The 16,575-nt window shown below is 37.1% G+C and overlaps 1 long non-coding RNA gene across 1 annotated transcript in view; it reads right to left on the minus strand.

Annotated features, from left to right (window-relative positions):
• LOC140690311 (uncharacterized) overlaps window positions 1-15,361 on the minus strand; it is a 29,676-nt gene extending 14,315 nt beyond the window's left edge. The window contains exons 1-2 of the long non-coding RNA XR_012065520.1: window positions 15,283-15,361; window positions 8,528-8,610 (exon numbers count right to left, since the gene is read on the minus strand). This is a non-coding gene — a long non-coding RNA (uncharacterized lncRNA). The remainder of the gene's footprint in view (window positions 1-8,527; window positions 8,611-15,282) is intronic.
• Window positions 15,362-16,575: the final 1,214 nt, after the last annotated feature.

Consider the following 16,575-nt stretch of genomic DNA (forward strand, 5'->3'; position numbering starts at 1 on the left):
TAAATGTGGGCTCCTTAAATGCGACTGTGCTTGCTGCAAAACTGTGAGACCAGTTGCTTTTAGTCTCCAAATCTGAGGAGTTGGATTGATTTTTCGCCTGTTTTCAGGTTTGACACATTATGACTAATTTTCTGGATTCATGTACCAGGAATTAATTGAGATCCTGCCAGCTGACAGGCACCATTCTGCATGGGGGCGTTACGTTTATGAACAGGATAAGGGTAAACAAGAGCTCTGATCCCATGGGTCTTATGACCCCCAGAGTGACCAATGTGGTAGCCGCTAGCCACATATGTCTATTTAAATTTAAATTAATTGAAACTAAATAAGGTTAAACATTTGCTTCCTCAGTCCTACCACATTTCAAGTGCTCAATAACCACACATAGCAAGTGGCTATCATGTCCGCTTACCTACACTGTCTCGCTCAACAGTCTTTGTAAACGAGCTCCTCGATGGGGTTGAAGTATGAAGTGTTTCATCCAGGCTGCTTCCTGGCTGCTCACAAATGGCTTTTGATCCTTTTCTTTGTGTCTGTTTTTATCTCTTTCTTAAATCGTGTTGGTGGAAACAATTAGTTGTCGGATGTCCTTAGTTTTTATAACATTCATGTTAAGCTCTTGTAAACCTTTGCAGAGTACAAAATCAATGTTGAGACTTTGTCAGGATTATTTTGCCTGTCTCTTTTAAGTGAGCTATTGGGTGCCTCTCAAGTCATTCCAGTGAATGTGTGAGAGGAGAAACTAAATCAAAGCCTGAATGTAGAGCAAGGGAGATGAGGGTGATCATTAGTAAACCCATAACAGTGAGTCAGGATAAAAGGCTAAATCATTTGAAAAGCAGACAAGCATGAAGATCTAAAGATAAACATTCTGAGAATGTAAACAACTTGTTTAGGAAAAAAAAGAAAGAAAGAAAAGGCATATGCCAAAAAATTAAAAAGCCTGGGAGCAGAGACAGATTAATTGGATTCACAGAGAAAAAGGAATCACATAGCTGTCATATTCAGTCAAGAGATAAAAATGTTGTTTGGACCTATGATGGGTGGAAAGGCATGACAGCAGCAGAAAGGGCCTGTGCATGTCAGCACCATCCTTTCAAATCACATGGCTTAGACATAATCACACCAATTTAAAGCAAGTGCCAGTTACATCTTTGGAAAGTGACTATTCGGAGATCTCCATCACCCTTAGGTGACACATTCACAGCTTCCAGATAGGGCATTATGTTGAGGGACGTATCATAAATAAGAACAGCACTCCAACATGACTTAAAAAATGCAATAGTATTCGCCTACACATAAAGGAGAAATTGTTCCCACTCAAGCAGGACACCAAATAATTGAGGCAGAGAGAATGAAAGTTACGGAGCAATCATCTCGGGAAAGTGAAACCCCAGCTCGGGAGAGACAATCAAACCGGACGAGCAAGTCAGATTAGCAGGACCCAGAGCAGTCCCTCCCCACTCCTGGTGACCTGCTGAAAGAGGGGTGGGCTGGAACAGACGCTTGAACGCAACCCCTGATTTATGAAATAACCTCTTTGTTCTAATATTAGCCTTGCTCAGTCTTCAGAATATTATTATGCTTCTTTCCTTTTCTTCCCAAGGCCTCAAAATTTAAGTACTTTGTGATGCTGGTATATTTTTCACACTGAAGAAATACTGTCAGGTATTTAATGGAGTGCAGGAAGTCAGGTAACCCACATGTTCTGTCCTGATTTCATATCCCCCGTGGCACTGAGTGTCCATCCTTCAACCCCAGAATCCTCTTTCCGTCCTCCCATCCCAATCTTCGTTCTGCACATTATGAAAACCCCAGTGGTGGGTCAAAACCTATCCATGTACCCTCATCCACTTTAAAATAATACTTCCTCTGTGGTTTTCTCAAGCAAAAGCTGCTCATTATCCCTTCCTACTAGTCAGAGTACTGGCCTTCAACACATGACACCAGCACCTGTGAACACATTGTTACGTGACGGAAAGAGGGACCGTGCGGGTATAGTTCACATTAGGGGTCTTACAATAGATTATCCGAGGTTGTCTGGGTGGGCCCAGTCTAACCACTTTAGCCCTTAAAAGCAGAACTTTCTCCATTTGGAATCAAATCAGAGATATGCAGTAGAAAGAGGAGATTTGAAGCACACATTTTTCTCCAACCACTATTTCTAGAAGTGGCCACGCAGGGTGCAGGGGTAGAAATGTGGGCAACTTCGAGGAGCAAAGGCTGGCCCTTTGTCAACAACCGACCAAAAAAATGGGGATCTCAATCCTATGAGGATCTCAGCTCTCCAAAGGCAAGCAACTGAATTGGCCAATGTCCTGAATGCCCTTGATGGCAGATTCATCCCCAGGGCCTCCAGAACGTAGCACTGTCCCTCCAACACATGGATTTCAGTCTTCTGGGAATCACCGCCAAAGGCTCAGCCGAGCCGCACTGTACCCAGACTTCTGGTTCACAGAGAGTAGGATAAAAGGTGGTCGTTGGTGGTGGTGATTAGTTATGGAAGCAGGAGAAAGCCGATCCACCCTGTGCACCTCCGGCTCTAGAGTTGGGGTGGACACCCTTATTCCCCACTGTTGCTTCAAGATCATTCCAGGAAGAATCAGGAACTCCAACCTTTCCTATTTTAATTGCTTTCATTCTTTCCCCTTTATTAACTTTCTGAGTCTTGAAGGGCTGGGAAGTCTGTGGGACCAGAAGATCTGATAGGATTAAAATATTTGAGCAGCACTATTTACAATAGCCAAGACATGGAGACAGCCTAAATGTCCATCAACGGATGACTGGATAAAGAAGATGTGGTATATTTATACAATGGAATACTATTCAGCCATAAAAACCGACAACATAACGCCATTTGCAGCAACATGGATGCTCCTGGAGAATGTCATTCTAAGTGAAGTAAGCCAGAAAGAGAAAGAAAAATACCATATGAGATTGCTCCTATGTGGAATCTAAAAACAAAAACAAAAACAAACAAACAAAGCATAAATACAAAAGAGAAACAGACTCATAGAATACAAACTTGTGGTTGCCAAGGGTGCGGAGGGTGGGAAGGGATAGACGGGATTTCAAAATTGTAGAATAGATAAACAAGATTATACTGTATAGCACAGGGAAATATACACAAGATCTTCTGGTAGCTCACAGAGAAAAAAATGTGGCAATGAATATATATATGTTCATGTATAACTGAAAAGTTGTGCTCTATACTGGAATTTGACACAACATTGTAAAATGATTATAAATCAATAAAAAATATTAAAAAAAAATCTGCACAGAAATGACATAATTTGGACATGAAAGATTTAGACTTTCCATGAAATTTTTGGAAAAAGGTAGTCTGTGAGGGGTCTCATAAGTTAAGAAAATGCATTTCAATGTACATATGTAAGTTGTATGGAAGGAATGAGTGGTCTGTCCAATGACTTGTTGTGCAAGTGGTGTGAACAGCAGGAGATAAAGCTAAAACCTCACACTCAAATATAGGAGAAGCACATTACGACAAAGTGCCTCCTGGACTTTAAAACATATACTGCATAAAATGCGGAGGTTTTTAAATATTTTAAGAGAAAATAAAATTCTCCCCCAAATTATGTAAGTGAATAGACTCTAGTATGTGTAATTAACTAAAAGATAGACTTTTGAATAGTTGATGTAAGTATTTTTAAAAAGTTAATTCTATGGAAGAAATATACATATGTATGTATAGACATATATATATATGCAGCTAGTTAACTTACAATTTAAAGTGTATTCTAGAGGCATAAAGACTTCTACAAAAAGTTAACTGGATAAATGCAAACTTGCATTCAAAAGATTGTATAAAGTATGAAATTCTAAGTATAAAACAAATTAAGAAACTACTATAAAATAATAATTAGCAAAGGATAAAATTTTGGTATCTAAATAATTCTTAAATCAATAGCGCTAAAATAGAAAAGTAAGATATACAAATACTATTTGTAAATAATTAAAAATAGTAGTGTTTAAATGACAAGCTTTAAAAATAAAAAATAAAAAAGTAGTGTTTAGTGTACATTTTAGTTATTATGTATATTATTTAGTGTTTATTATGTTAGTTAGCTGTTAGGTATGTTGTTTAGCATATATTAGTGGGCACTTGCTAAAAGTACATGGTTTATAAGATTATATCAGATTTATGGAAATCGGTTGTCTTGTGAATTGCTTATAAAATGCACTTGATTTTCTTGGAAGGCAGATTGAAAACACAGTTTATGAATTTTATAAATCTATGTCTCAACTGACTCTCAAATGTCTAATATAAGGAAATAATGGGAAATCCACACAGATTTACGGACACATATATCAAACTAATAAGTAAAACAGAAAAAGTGGAAACAAATTAAATTGCCCAAATTAGAATAATGGCCAAAAATGATAGGACATGAAGAAATACAATGTGATTTAAAAATCATATACTTAAAATATTTAATAACATATACCCTCAGTTTTATACCATGTATTTATAACATCATATTCTTAAATATGTAATAGTGACTAATTCATCAAGGTGTGCTCCTAGATACTTCTTTAATTTGCTTTTATATTGACAATAAGCATATACCACGTTTGATAAGGATAAAGATAAGTAAATATTAAAGAGAAGAAGAAAGCGATACTGGCATCTGATCCTAGAAGGAGGCCTAGCTGAGTGAGAAAGACGTCTTACCTCCCGCCTTATGTACAAAAGAGAATTAATTAGGTAGCAACGTTTTAGCCTTTTGGAAACATAGCCCCAAAAATCCAACTTAATTTTGCTTTCCTTGAATAGCCAAACTTCACCTTTGTCCTGTGTACCATGTCTTCCTTCCTTCCCCTAACTCTCTAGTCATCAGCTCTCTCTTCTCTCCTCTATTAACTTCCTCACTGTCTACTCTTGCTTAACCATCTACATTTAAATATGACCATATTTCACCTTTCTGGAAAAAAACTATTATTTAACAGTAATTCCGCCTGCAAATACAATTCTTTTTCAACCTCTTTATGTTCAAATTCTTCAAAGATTTGTTAATCTCTTCATCACTTACTAGCTTCCACTTGTACACATCCCATTAGAAGCTGACTCTGGCTCATCCTCAAAAGCAAATTCACCACCACCAGTGTTACCACAACCTCAGTGATGTTAAATAGACGTGATTGGTTTTTCAAGGAACCATTGCAAATTTGTTACTGAAACATAATGTGATTTTATTATTTGTTAAAAATAACTGATTTTTTTTTGGATCTTTTAAATTAATCAGATAAGAAACTATGGTCTGAAATTTCAGATAAGGAATTATTGGACTAAGTAAGTTTTCAGGACTAGAGCAACACTAAAAACTATTGCAAAAGTTTTATATAGTCTTTGCATTATTAAACACAATTGTATTTATTCTAAACACTATGCATCAGCATATTTCCTAAGTTTCTATCATTTTAACTCATTTCTTTATGTGATGGATTACTACTGCTAGTCCTCATTCTACCAATGAGATGGCAGAGATAGAGGAGGTAGTTAATTTGCCTGTGGTCACCGGAAAGTAAGAGTTGGAATCAAGCCTTAGCAGCAATGGGATTTACAAAGGATGAGGTATATACTTCATGATTTATTTCATATTTAAAATGCACATGTTTTAAAACATAATGCTGATTATTATTATTCCATAAATAATACATAAAGAATATTTAAACCTAAATCACTTGGCTGATGGCACACTGTATTCTGGAAGATAATATAAAGACAGAAAGGAACGGCAGACATAACAAGACATCAAGATGCGTGGTAGGGAACTTAGCAAAAATTTACAGTGAAGTCATGATTGAATTTGAAGCCTTTACTTGAAAAACTAAGGTAAATTTACTGAGCAAATGTGCTGATATTTAAAAGGAAAAGTGAATAAAAGGTTTTGCCCTGAATGAAAGAAAAGCCATTTTACCTATGTTTTCTGTTCTTTTACCACCTTTTTTCGTTGTGCCTACGAATAAGCCCCGGGGGTTACTACCCTACACGCATCAGTGAACATAGCGGCCACCATAAAAGGCAGTTGCCGAGCCAGAGCACTGGATGTCAACACCTTTATTAATCATCAGCCAGAGGAAGTCAAGGGCACAGGGATGACAACAAGGGCAGATAATGGCACAAGATAAGACAAAAGGGAACAGGAAGCCCTGTACAGGAAAGCGTTTTTGTTAGTAAGATTCAGCACTTCATCAGGCAATTTTTGAAAGAAAGGCAAAAGTCCAAGACGTGGCCTCGGGGAAGTTTCTTTTGGACAATGTGGGCTTGAGTACTGGGGGGCATGTTTTGAGTTTGGCAAGAGGATGAATGAGGGGAGAGGGAGGGCAAAAGGAGGACGCAGCAAAGACAACCTCAGGCTTTGACGGCACAAGAAATGTGTGGGAGCGTGAGAAGCATGATCTTTAATTTTTGTTTTCCTTTTTCATTATACTTTCCAGTAAACAGCAAGAGTCAGTAATAAATGGACCATCAGCAGCCAAGAAAACGTTAAAAAGAACAGGAAGAGGGTAAAAAGTTGCTCATGGTGATCACGTGTGCAAACTGTCAAGTGACATTGCTGAAGCATGGGGTAGGCTGAGTTCACGTTTTAAAGACATTGCCACAGTTTTCCAAAGTGCTTTTATCAACTTATTGCACCAATTCTATACTAGATTTCAGTTAGACCACGTGCTTGACAACACCTGGTATTTTTCATCCTGTACTGTGGCCTTCCTGACGGGAGTATACAGAGAAATCCAAATGCAGTTGTAACCTTGAGGCCTAATAACATCAGGCAGCTTTTCATAAGTGTAGTGCACATTTGGATTTCTCTTTTCTGTCTATTTTCTTACTAATTTGTAGGAGTTCTAAAATTTTAAATATACATGTGAAATTACAGAGGTACAGATAAAACTTTCATCTTTTATGTTATCTTCAAATGATTTCTTACAATAATGAAAAGGGCACTTTCAGAGTTGAGGACAGAATTTGAGACTCAAAAATATCTATAGACTTAAAAAATTTAGTATAACCAACAAGAGAATAAATAATCATGAATGAAAAATCGAAGTACTGAAAATAGAATGTCTTGCAATAATTAACTGAATACAGATGAGAATGACAAATTTTATGGCTGCTAATGGCCATATATATAAATTTTTAAATTGAACATATAGATATTTATGGCTTCTATTTGCAGAATTGAATAAATGGAAAAGAAAAAATATTCAGAGATATAATTCATGGAAAATTCCCTGGAGTAGAGGAATAACTAAATTAAATATATATATATGCTTTTCATATTCCAGGAAAATTTGATATAGAACAATTATGTCAACTATATTTTATGGTTATTTACCCTCCAGGAAAAAGAAACAAATCTTCAGGGATTCAAACAGTGAAAATAAGTCATCCACAAGAGGAGGAAGTTAGGCTGGACTGAAACTAACTATACTAATTAGCCACAGTAATCCCAGTGCAAATAGAGGGCAGAGCAAAATCAACGTTCTAAAAAAAAAAAATGTGTGATCCACTATGGAGAACAGTATGGAGGTTCCTTAAAAAACTAAAAATACAGTTACCACATTATCTAGCAACCCGACTTCTGGGCATACATCCAGAGAAAACTCTAATTCAAAAAGATACATGCACCCCAATGTTCACAGCAGCACTGTTTACAATCGCCAAGACATGGAAGCAACCTAAATGTCCATCAACAGATGACTGGATAAAGAAGATGTGGTATCTATACGTACAATGGAATACAACTCAGCCGTAAAAAAAGAATGAAAGACTGCCATTTGCAGCAACACAGATGGACCTAGAGATTATCATATTAAGTGAACTAAGTCAGACAGAGAAAGACAAATATCATATGATATCACTTATATGTAGAATCTTTAAAAAAATGATACAAATGACTTATTTATAGAACAGAAATAGACTGAGACATGAAAAACAAACTTATGGTTACCAAGGGGGAAAAAGTGGGGGAGGGATAAATTAGGAGTTTGGGATTAACATACACACACTATATATATAAAATAAACAGCAAGGTCCTACTGTAGCTCAGGGAACTATACTCAATATCTTATAATAACCTATAATGGAAAAGAATCTGAAAATGAATAGATTTATATATTTATAACTGAATCATTTTGCTGTGGCAACTGAAACTAACACAGCATTGTAAATTAACTATAATTAAGAAAACATGTGATCAATATTACAGCCAATTAGTTCATATTTTATATTCAAGCCAGTTTATATTATCTTGAATATAAAAGCAATCAACTATTGTCAATTGCCTAAACTCATAGAAACATGACAATTATAATTTCTTGTTTTAAAAATAGATTATTGACAATAAATTCAATTCATCAATAAGTACATAAATAAATAATAGAGAAGACAGGTATAAATTGAATATATATTAATTGGAGAAATAAGAATAAACAACTAAGGGATTATTGTGACAGGTTATAAATGTTATAAAGCTTGGCAAAATATGAACAATGACCTACTCACCCATCCAGGGAGTGGATGTGAAGTGCTGTGTAGGAGTACAGACTTCATCATGCCCGGCAAGAGATCTGTTTGTAGTACAGCTCCTAAAATTGAAGAAGACATTTACAAATCCATATTGTTCCAGCCTCCTAATATTTCTGCATATTCTTTATTCAGAGGGAGATTTTAGAAACAAACGTTTTTTATATCAATAAAATATTTATCTGGAAGTTCAGCGATTCTTTTTTTGCTTTAAAGGATTAAATGTATAATGATTTCAAATGGTGATGCGATACCTAGATCTAATCTACATCTGGCTTTAGGATTATTTACTGTAATTTACTTAGGAATGTTATTGGTGCGGCTTTACAGTAGCACCAGGAAGCAGGAACTAGGTGGTGAGAAAAGGGAACTAAGTTTTAGAAATTGCATAGCTGCAAAAAATTCAGGTACATGAGTTAAAGTGAATAAAATGAGGCATCAAAAAATAATACCTTAAAGCTTTCATCTATTAAACCAGAACATGCATATATTGCTCTTTCATTTCCTCAGGACAAACAATGATGAACTTCTTTAAATGATGCTTACACGTTTTAAAATATGTTCCAGTACGAAAGATAATCATTTGTGGCTATACTTCTTAAATTTTCCTTTGATAAACGCTGTTAAATTTCCCCATGACACTAGAAGCTGATTTTCACTTTGTATCAGGCCACACTGATGAATGTTGTTTGAGAAACTTGCCAGTGGGAGGTACATTAAGTGGAAGATATCTGTGACAAAGTAGTCGCAGCCTCAGCGAAAGATTAATGCTGAAGCTGTAGCATACGAGATACGAGTCCAAAACCCTGGGGGAGCAGTGGGCCGGAAGCAGCATGCTAGACAGTCAAGTGAACACAACTGCAGAGTAACAAGAATAAAGGCCTGAGTGTCAGGAAACAGTTAGAAAGCAAGATAAGTCATCCAAGTTAATGTGAAAGATAACATTGTGAGCCTCGGTGAAGATAAATATTTAAGCTTCATCTATATATTCTATGCAGGTGGAAAAACTACCAGTTGTAAAACAAAAAGTATGATTTTAGTGGGCAAATCAGTTTCCTATTAGTGTAGTAATAAATGGTGACAAACCGAGTGGCTTCGAAGAGCATAAATTTATTATCTTCCGATTCTGGAGGTCACAAATCCAAAACAAGTCTCCCTGGGTTAAAGCCAAGGTGACAGCAGAGCTATGTTTCTTTCTTGAGGCTCTGGGGTAGAACCTGTTCTCTTGCCTTTTCCAGTTTTTCAGCACTGCCTGCGTTTTGGGGGCTCATTTCCTTGGTTCCACCTACAAAGTCAGGAGTTGAGCATCTTCAAATTTCTCTGTCATTGTTCTTCTGTTCTGCCTCTGTCTTCCACTTTAAAAGACCCTTGTGATGACAATGAACCCACACAGATAATCTGGAATAATTTCCTTTCTTTAAGGTCAGCTGATTAGCGACCTGCTTCCATCTGCAACTGTAATCAGCCCCTGCCATGTAACATGACATATTTAAGGGTTCTGAGGATTCAGATGTGGATGTCTCTGAAGGGCCATCATTCTACTGACCACAATAGGTTTGCAATTGAAAATTAAAATTTGATGCCCATACGTTATCCATCTCAAATTTTATGGCTAGGTTTTGTAGGACAAACTCTGCATTCTCTCCCCAACTCTAATTAAAATTTTAAAACCGACTTTTTGTAACAGAACATGTGAAGCCATGAGACTGGCAGAGAACGACAAAAATCTGAGTGTGATGAGAATGAGAAAAGGAAGGCAGGTTGAGTTCTGGCCAGAGAGATACTAAGAGGTCCTGCAGAAAGAGTGACGTCAGCCAATGAGACGGGAGAAAAGGGAATTCTCCATGAGTAAGGAGGGGAGCACAGAGAGTTTCGTATCCTGGATACCGAGAGAAGCCGGTGTGTCCGTGAGGACGGAGACAGTAGCGTCAAATGCTGCTGGTGGGGCCATGGAGACAAAATCTGGTACCTGAGTGGTGCATTCCTCCTGGACCACCTCAACATCAAAGGGATTGGCTCTGGGGACTTGAGAAATGGTTCCTGTTATCAAACAGCTTTCGGTAAGAGTGTTGCATTGCTTTAGTAAGTTCTCCCTCCTACAACTGTCTCAACCTCTTATGGTTTAAATAGGTGGGTTGACTAGAGGCCATAATTGGTTACCTAGCCTCCTTTGCTTCCAGTCAGATTAGGCATTTCATAAGAACTTAACTCACTTTTTATTGAGTATATGAAATGAAGAAGGTCTGATCTTCTGGCACCCAGGGAACCTCTCCTGAGTCATCCGATCCCCATGTAGCAGGTCCCCGGATGGCAAGTGGGTTTGGTCCCGGACTTCCTTCTCAAGACTGATGACGGCCTCTCCACTGAAGGCCTTCTCCCCTGACACTGAAGGCTGACTCACAATCCCCGAAATCCCACATCCTGCAACGGGATGCTCATCTGGTGTTTAAGGACCACTGGCCCTGGATGTTTTCATTATTTTGTCCAGCCTCTATGACAGGCTACCTGGTGACTTGGAAGCTTCTAAACGGAGTGACTATGCCAGGATGACATGGTGCATCTTCCCAAACCTGCACCTGGTGACGTCTCAGTGAGAGCCAGACCCCGAGCACAGCCCAAGTCAATAAGTAACACTCCAGAAAGGTCCTAAGTATGTATGCCTGCTCCTCCTCTGACTTTCTCTGACTGCCTCGTTCCTGGCACCACAGGAAACTGAAATGGTTCATTTTTCACTTCCATGTATATAACTGTGCTGCTGAAATATTTTAAAAATTTCTCCACAAAGAGTCACCCATTTGCTCTCATGTTAGATACATCACTGGACAGATCAAGTGAAGTGATGTTCCTTAATTTCTTCCTTCTCCTCTTTAATGGGAGAAACTATTAAAGCATCACCCAAATTTGTTTGTTTTTTTTTTCACTTCCGTCCATGGCTGTATCCTCAACAAGATACTACATCGAGCTGACCTCCTTTGCTTTCAAATAACTACTCGACTGTGGGTAACAGTCATCAGAGTGGTGTAGTCAGAGCTGAGCTGATTCTACCTCGCTGTACACTATTAGCACTCACGTGCATAGGGGTTATTAAAAGAGCCAACCGTCCCTTGTTAAAAAGAAGTAACTGAGCTCTGGAGAGGTGTTTTTCTTTTAAGATTCTAACGTTTCATGCCAGCATAAAGCGAGGAGATGACGCGGATGCTGCTCTGACCGCAGTGTTTGCAGGTGCAGGCGTGCAGGCCAGCTTAGGGGTGCCGGGAAGCTCGTGCGCAGGCGCCGGGTGCTGCCTTGGGTGAAGCACGAGGTCGGCTGCCCGTCTCGGGCCCTTTTTGTCACTGACAGTGTTGGCGGGTGACGCCTGTCTTTAAAATAAATTAGAGCCGCATGAACTGTGTTCAGCAGCAACTTACATTAAATTCTCCTCTTCCTGTCAACTCACAGTGCAGCGCCTGGCGCCCAGTGGGAACTGAATAAATGTCAAGTCAATGACAAATGACAAGGTTTATGGAATCAGCAACACAATGTAGACAGGGTTTTGAATAAGTTTCTCCATTGCAGTTTATTTTTATAAATGGTGATTTGGATGGAAAGCCCAAACTTTAAAACATATAATGATTAAGAACAGGGGCAGTTACAGATGTACCAGTAGTTCAATACCAAGTTAATTCACAAGGTATATCGTGATAATGCACCTTGGAGTCTGACTGCGCCTTCAAACCCTAATTGTTGTACGTTCGTGTATAGTAAAGACACGTCCACCTGCGTAGTATTTACCCACTGCCTTACAAGCTCACAAAAAGCAGCTCTGTTAATGGGAAAATAATGGGTCTATACAATACTACAAAGATCATTATTGCTCTGCGTCTCCTCTGTGTCTACTTGGCTTCAGGCTTTACTTAAAGACATTTTTCAAACACAAAAATGACCTTCATATATCTTCAGACTATGGGAAATGAGCAAAAATTGTTTGATTGATTAGCCAATTAACACTAAGTACTAGTGGTTACTCATCTGCATATTAAAAAGTCTGTTAATAGACCATGGTAGAACTTAGCACCTATATACCAATCAAATGAAAAAAAAATTGTCAGAAGAAAAAATATTTTCAGAAGTAATCATGTTAAGCAGGAGAAAAGTGATAATGGAGACACAGTCAGTGCAGGGACTTGAGAGACTACTGGCTTCAGGTGTCACCTGGCTCCACTGGGGTCAGGAATTTGAACTGCCCCCTGCTGCAGCTCTCACAGGAGTAAAACAAGATTTTACACTTGCATTTATGTGGGAATGGTGACTTTGGTCCAATGACTTAATTTTCTCTTGTGCTCTATTCCGCTGTCATTTCATCAATCTCATTATCAATTTGTCTACCTCGGGTTCTTTTATTTATTCTCTTTAATATAGAATGAAACATAGGATAGTAGATTATTCACATCCCTTACCCCAGGATCTTTATTGATTCATTGATTTAACTTAACACTTGGTTGGCTTGAGAAAGTTATTTAACTTTCTAATTCCCAATTTCTGCATACATAAACCTGATATATTTGAAGCATCCTTCCCAGAGAATTTATGTGATAATTAAGTGAAATTGTTCATGCAAAGCACTTAACACTGTGTCTGGTATGAAGTCATCAGTACATAAATATAATTTTATTCTTACTTTCATTTTTATCTGTATTAATTTTCTTCACAGCTATCCATTGAGATCTGTGTATATGTGAGGCATTCTGCCAAATTTGAGACATAGAACATGAGGTTAAAAATTGGATTCTTACCCTTCAAGTACTCGCAGTTAAGCAGTAAACTATTACATCAAATAATTGTATAACTATTATTAAAACTTTAACACATAAGGTTGGAAGAATGATACAGTGAGTATCTGTTTACTCATCACCTACATTCTTCATTGTTAATGCTTTGCTAATTTCACTTGCTATTTCTATATGTATATACGTATTTTCTCAACCATTAAACTATGTAATTTTAAAATACTCATATTTTATCATTTGTCATCAATAGCAAACCTCTTTATAAATATGAGAAACATGATAAAAATATATTTGGGATCATCACGTTTCTGGAAGACAAATCCATTTCCTAAAAAAACCAAGTGATAGAAAATGTAGCTGATGGTTCATAACATCCTGTACGCATCACAAAAACAATAAAATTAAAAGTAAAACACTACTACTTATTATCAAAATGATAGTTTTCACATCAAATTTAACTGAGTATTTTTAGATACTAAAATATGTTTCATTAGCTCTGTATTGAAAAATTAAAAGGCAAAAAATGTAGTCCAGCCACTTCTTACCCTAGATGTGTCTGAGACATTTTGACTTCTTGGAAATCTATTCCATATCCATAAATAATATCATCTATTTGTTTTAGAATTAGGCTTTTTTTATAAAAGATATTTACGTAATGATTGATGTTCCCATATGAGCCTTCAATTTACCATTTCTTTTTCAATCAGAAGCATATTGACACATATTGCTTTTTCTAAATAATTTGATATAAAACTTTTGTTTCATTGTGTATATGTTTAGGACCTGTACTGAGACAGGTAATGTGTAGTACATAGACGTAGCGCTTAGAGCAAAACATTGTCCACTGCAAAGATGAATCATAATTCTGCCTTTTGTGCTGGATCCCATTCGTTCACCCATCCCACTGCTCTCCTGGATATTCAAAGCCCCTTGAGGAGCGAGAATACCACGCAGTACCTTTAGATTTGCTCTTAGAAAAAGATGCCTACATATGTGTCTATGAATGTGTAGTAGATGTGTTATGAATATGAAAGGAATATACATCAAAGGATTTGGAAAGGCAGAGCTTACTTATGGATTAAAAGGAGCACAGACACACACCCTACGCTGCTCCTAATGTCACTGTTAAGAGTCCAGAGAGAATGCTGTTAACTGCATCGAAGTTCTACCCGCATTCACACATAGCCTTCACTGAAATTGGCCACGGTAAGTCTTCTCTCATTATTTTCCACTTTTATTTTGCCTCATTTTAAAAAGTAAACTTGATTAGGTATGAAGTAGGTAAATTGTAATAAAAATGTGTTTCTTTACCCTGCCCTCCCATTCCCTCCTCTCGTCTCTGTGTTTGGACGGCGTTTTACCTGCTGCTTCCATCTCACCCAGCTGCCCAGGCCACACTCTCTGTGTCTCCAGAAGTGACAATTTGTCTTTGACTGATCAGTGTTTGAATTTCACTTCAAAATTGCTACCCTGATCCTGGCTACACCAGTTTTTGCTCTGTGATTTGGTTATTACTTAATTAGTCCTTCAGTTTTTTCATCCATAAAATGGGCATCATCATATTACATAACTCCTAAGGTTACGCTTGTTGAAGGAATCAAAGCATATAAAGCACTTAGAACAGGGTCTGACAGACAGTATGTATTCAAAATTGCCATTTTATCATCATCATCATCATCCTGCTCATTATTTATTATTATTCTTTGTATCTCCATCTACTGTATTTCATTAATTATATAAATAAGAATGGGTTACCGTCTGTCAGCCTAATAAAATATAAATTACATGAGTGTGAGGATTACTGTATTCACTGCTGTGACCCCAGTGATTGAAACATTCCTGATAGTCAGGAAATATCCATAGAATAAATAAGTATGATTTATATTTTTGTAAGTACTATTAATTTTAATTCTTAATTTTTATAGAACTTTCTTTCTCCATGGAACTCAGAATTAATCAATCTCTTACCTTGACCCTGATCCTGAGCCTCTCTCCACAGGCCTCAGCATCTGAGTGCAAAGCTGGAGCAGAGGTCATCAGTTGAATCCTGGGGGAGAGGGAGAGGAAAGCTTCAGTACACAATTTACAAAAAAAAAAAATTGTTTAAAGGTGATTTACCTACTTGACCACTGCATATTCATAAATGTATTCAGTGTATTCAGGTTTGTACATAAAACATGCCACTGAATAGCATTTAGGGTTTCTACATGTGCCACTTCTAGAAAAGTTGTTTTTCATGTGCCCTGAGAATCTCTGTACTATTAAAAATGGTGTCGTACACACACAGAAATTTAAGCTCTTCTCCCTGAGTAATAGATATCTGTTAAATATAAGTTTCCATATGTAGATAGCTAGTGCTAAAATGATGTTAACTCACCAAATTAGATATTAGAGCATTAAGAGCTTAAAATATGATAAAAGGAATATTATGATTTTGTAGCTACCTGAAAAATAGAATACAAAGTTTGTAAAAACGTAGACATAATGATGGCAACCATTAAGGAAACAGAACACATTTGGAATGCATTCAAATTGGGTAGGATGAATACGACTGTCTACCCTTCTTTAAATGTGAATCAAAAAGCAAACATTTGGAAATCCTCTAGGTTTCCAAGGGGTGAAGCTATAGATTATTGATTGGAACATCTTAATGTTATAAGAAAGTGTGATTTAATGAAGTATATTTATAACAAAAGTGGTTGAAAATAGGTAGAATAAACAGTTCACTCTAGGAATTTAAAAGGAATTCCTCCCTTACATTACAGGAAATTATAAGGCAAAGAGAGTGGGATTGAGTTTTCAGGTGTATATGATCTGTGTTGCAGAAGAACAAACACGGGCTGTAGACTCTTGGCTCTGCCACTTCCCAGTTATTTAGCCTTTCTGACCCCCTCTGTGCGACAGTCTCACTGGGATCCTAAACACAGGCAGTGAGTTTCAAGCAACAGGACAACCAGTAGAATGAGAAGGAATTTTACAAAGAAAATATCGGTTTTATAAAAAAAAATGGTCATAATGGGAAATTAAACATAATTAGTGTCGCTTGCATTTATTTTAGTATTTCTTTTTAATTGTGTGTGGAAGTATACACAAAATCTTTTCAGTGCTTAGAGCTTCTAAACATCTTAATCCTTTCCTGTGACCTTCAGTGACCTCAGGCATAAAATTGGAAAAACGGTTTCCACTTTGCATATTTGAAATAACTAAGTAAGCCAGACAATTCGCACTCTGTTTAGCCTACAGTATATATCCAATAATTTA

This window comes from Vicugna pacos, chromosome 30 (assembly GCF_048564905.1).
Source record: "Vicugna pacos chromosome 30, VicPac4, whole genome shotgun sequence".
NCBI classification, from domain to species: domain Eukaryota; kingdom Metazoa; phylum Chordata; class Mammalia; order Artiodactyla; family Camelidae; genus Vicugna; species Vicugna pacos.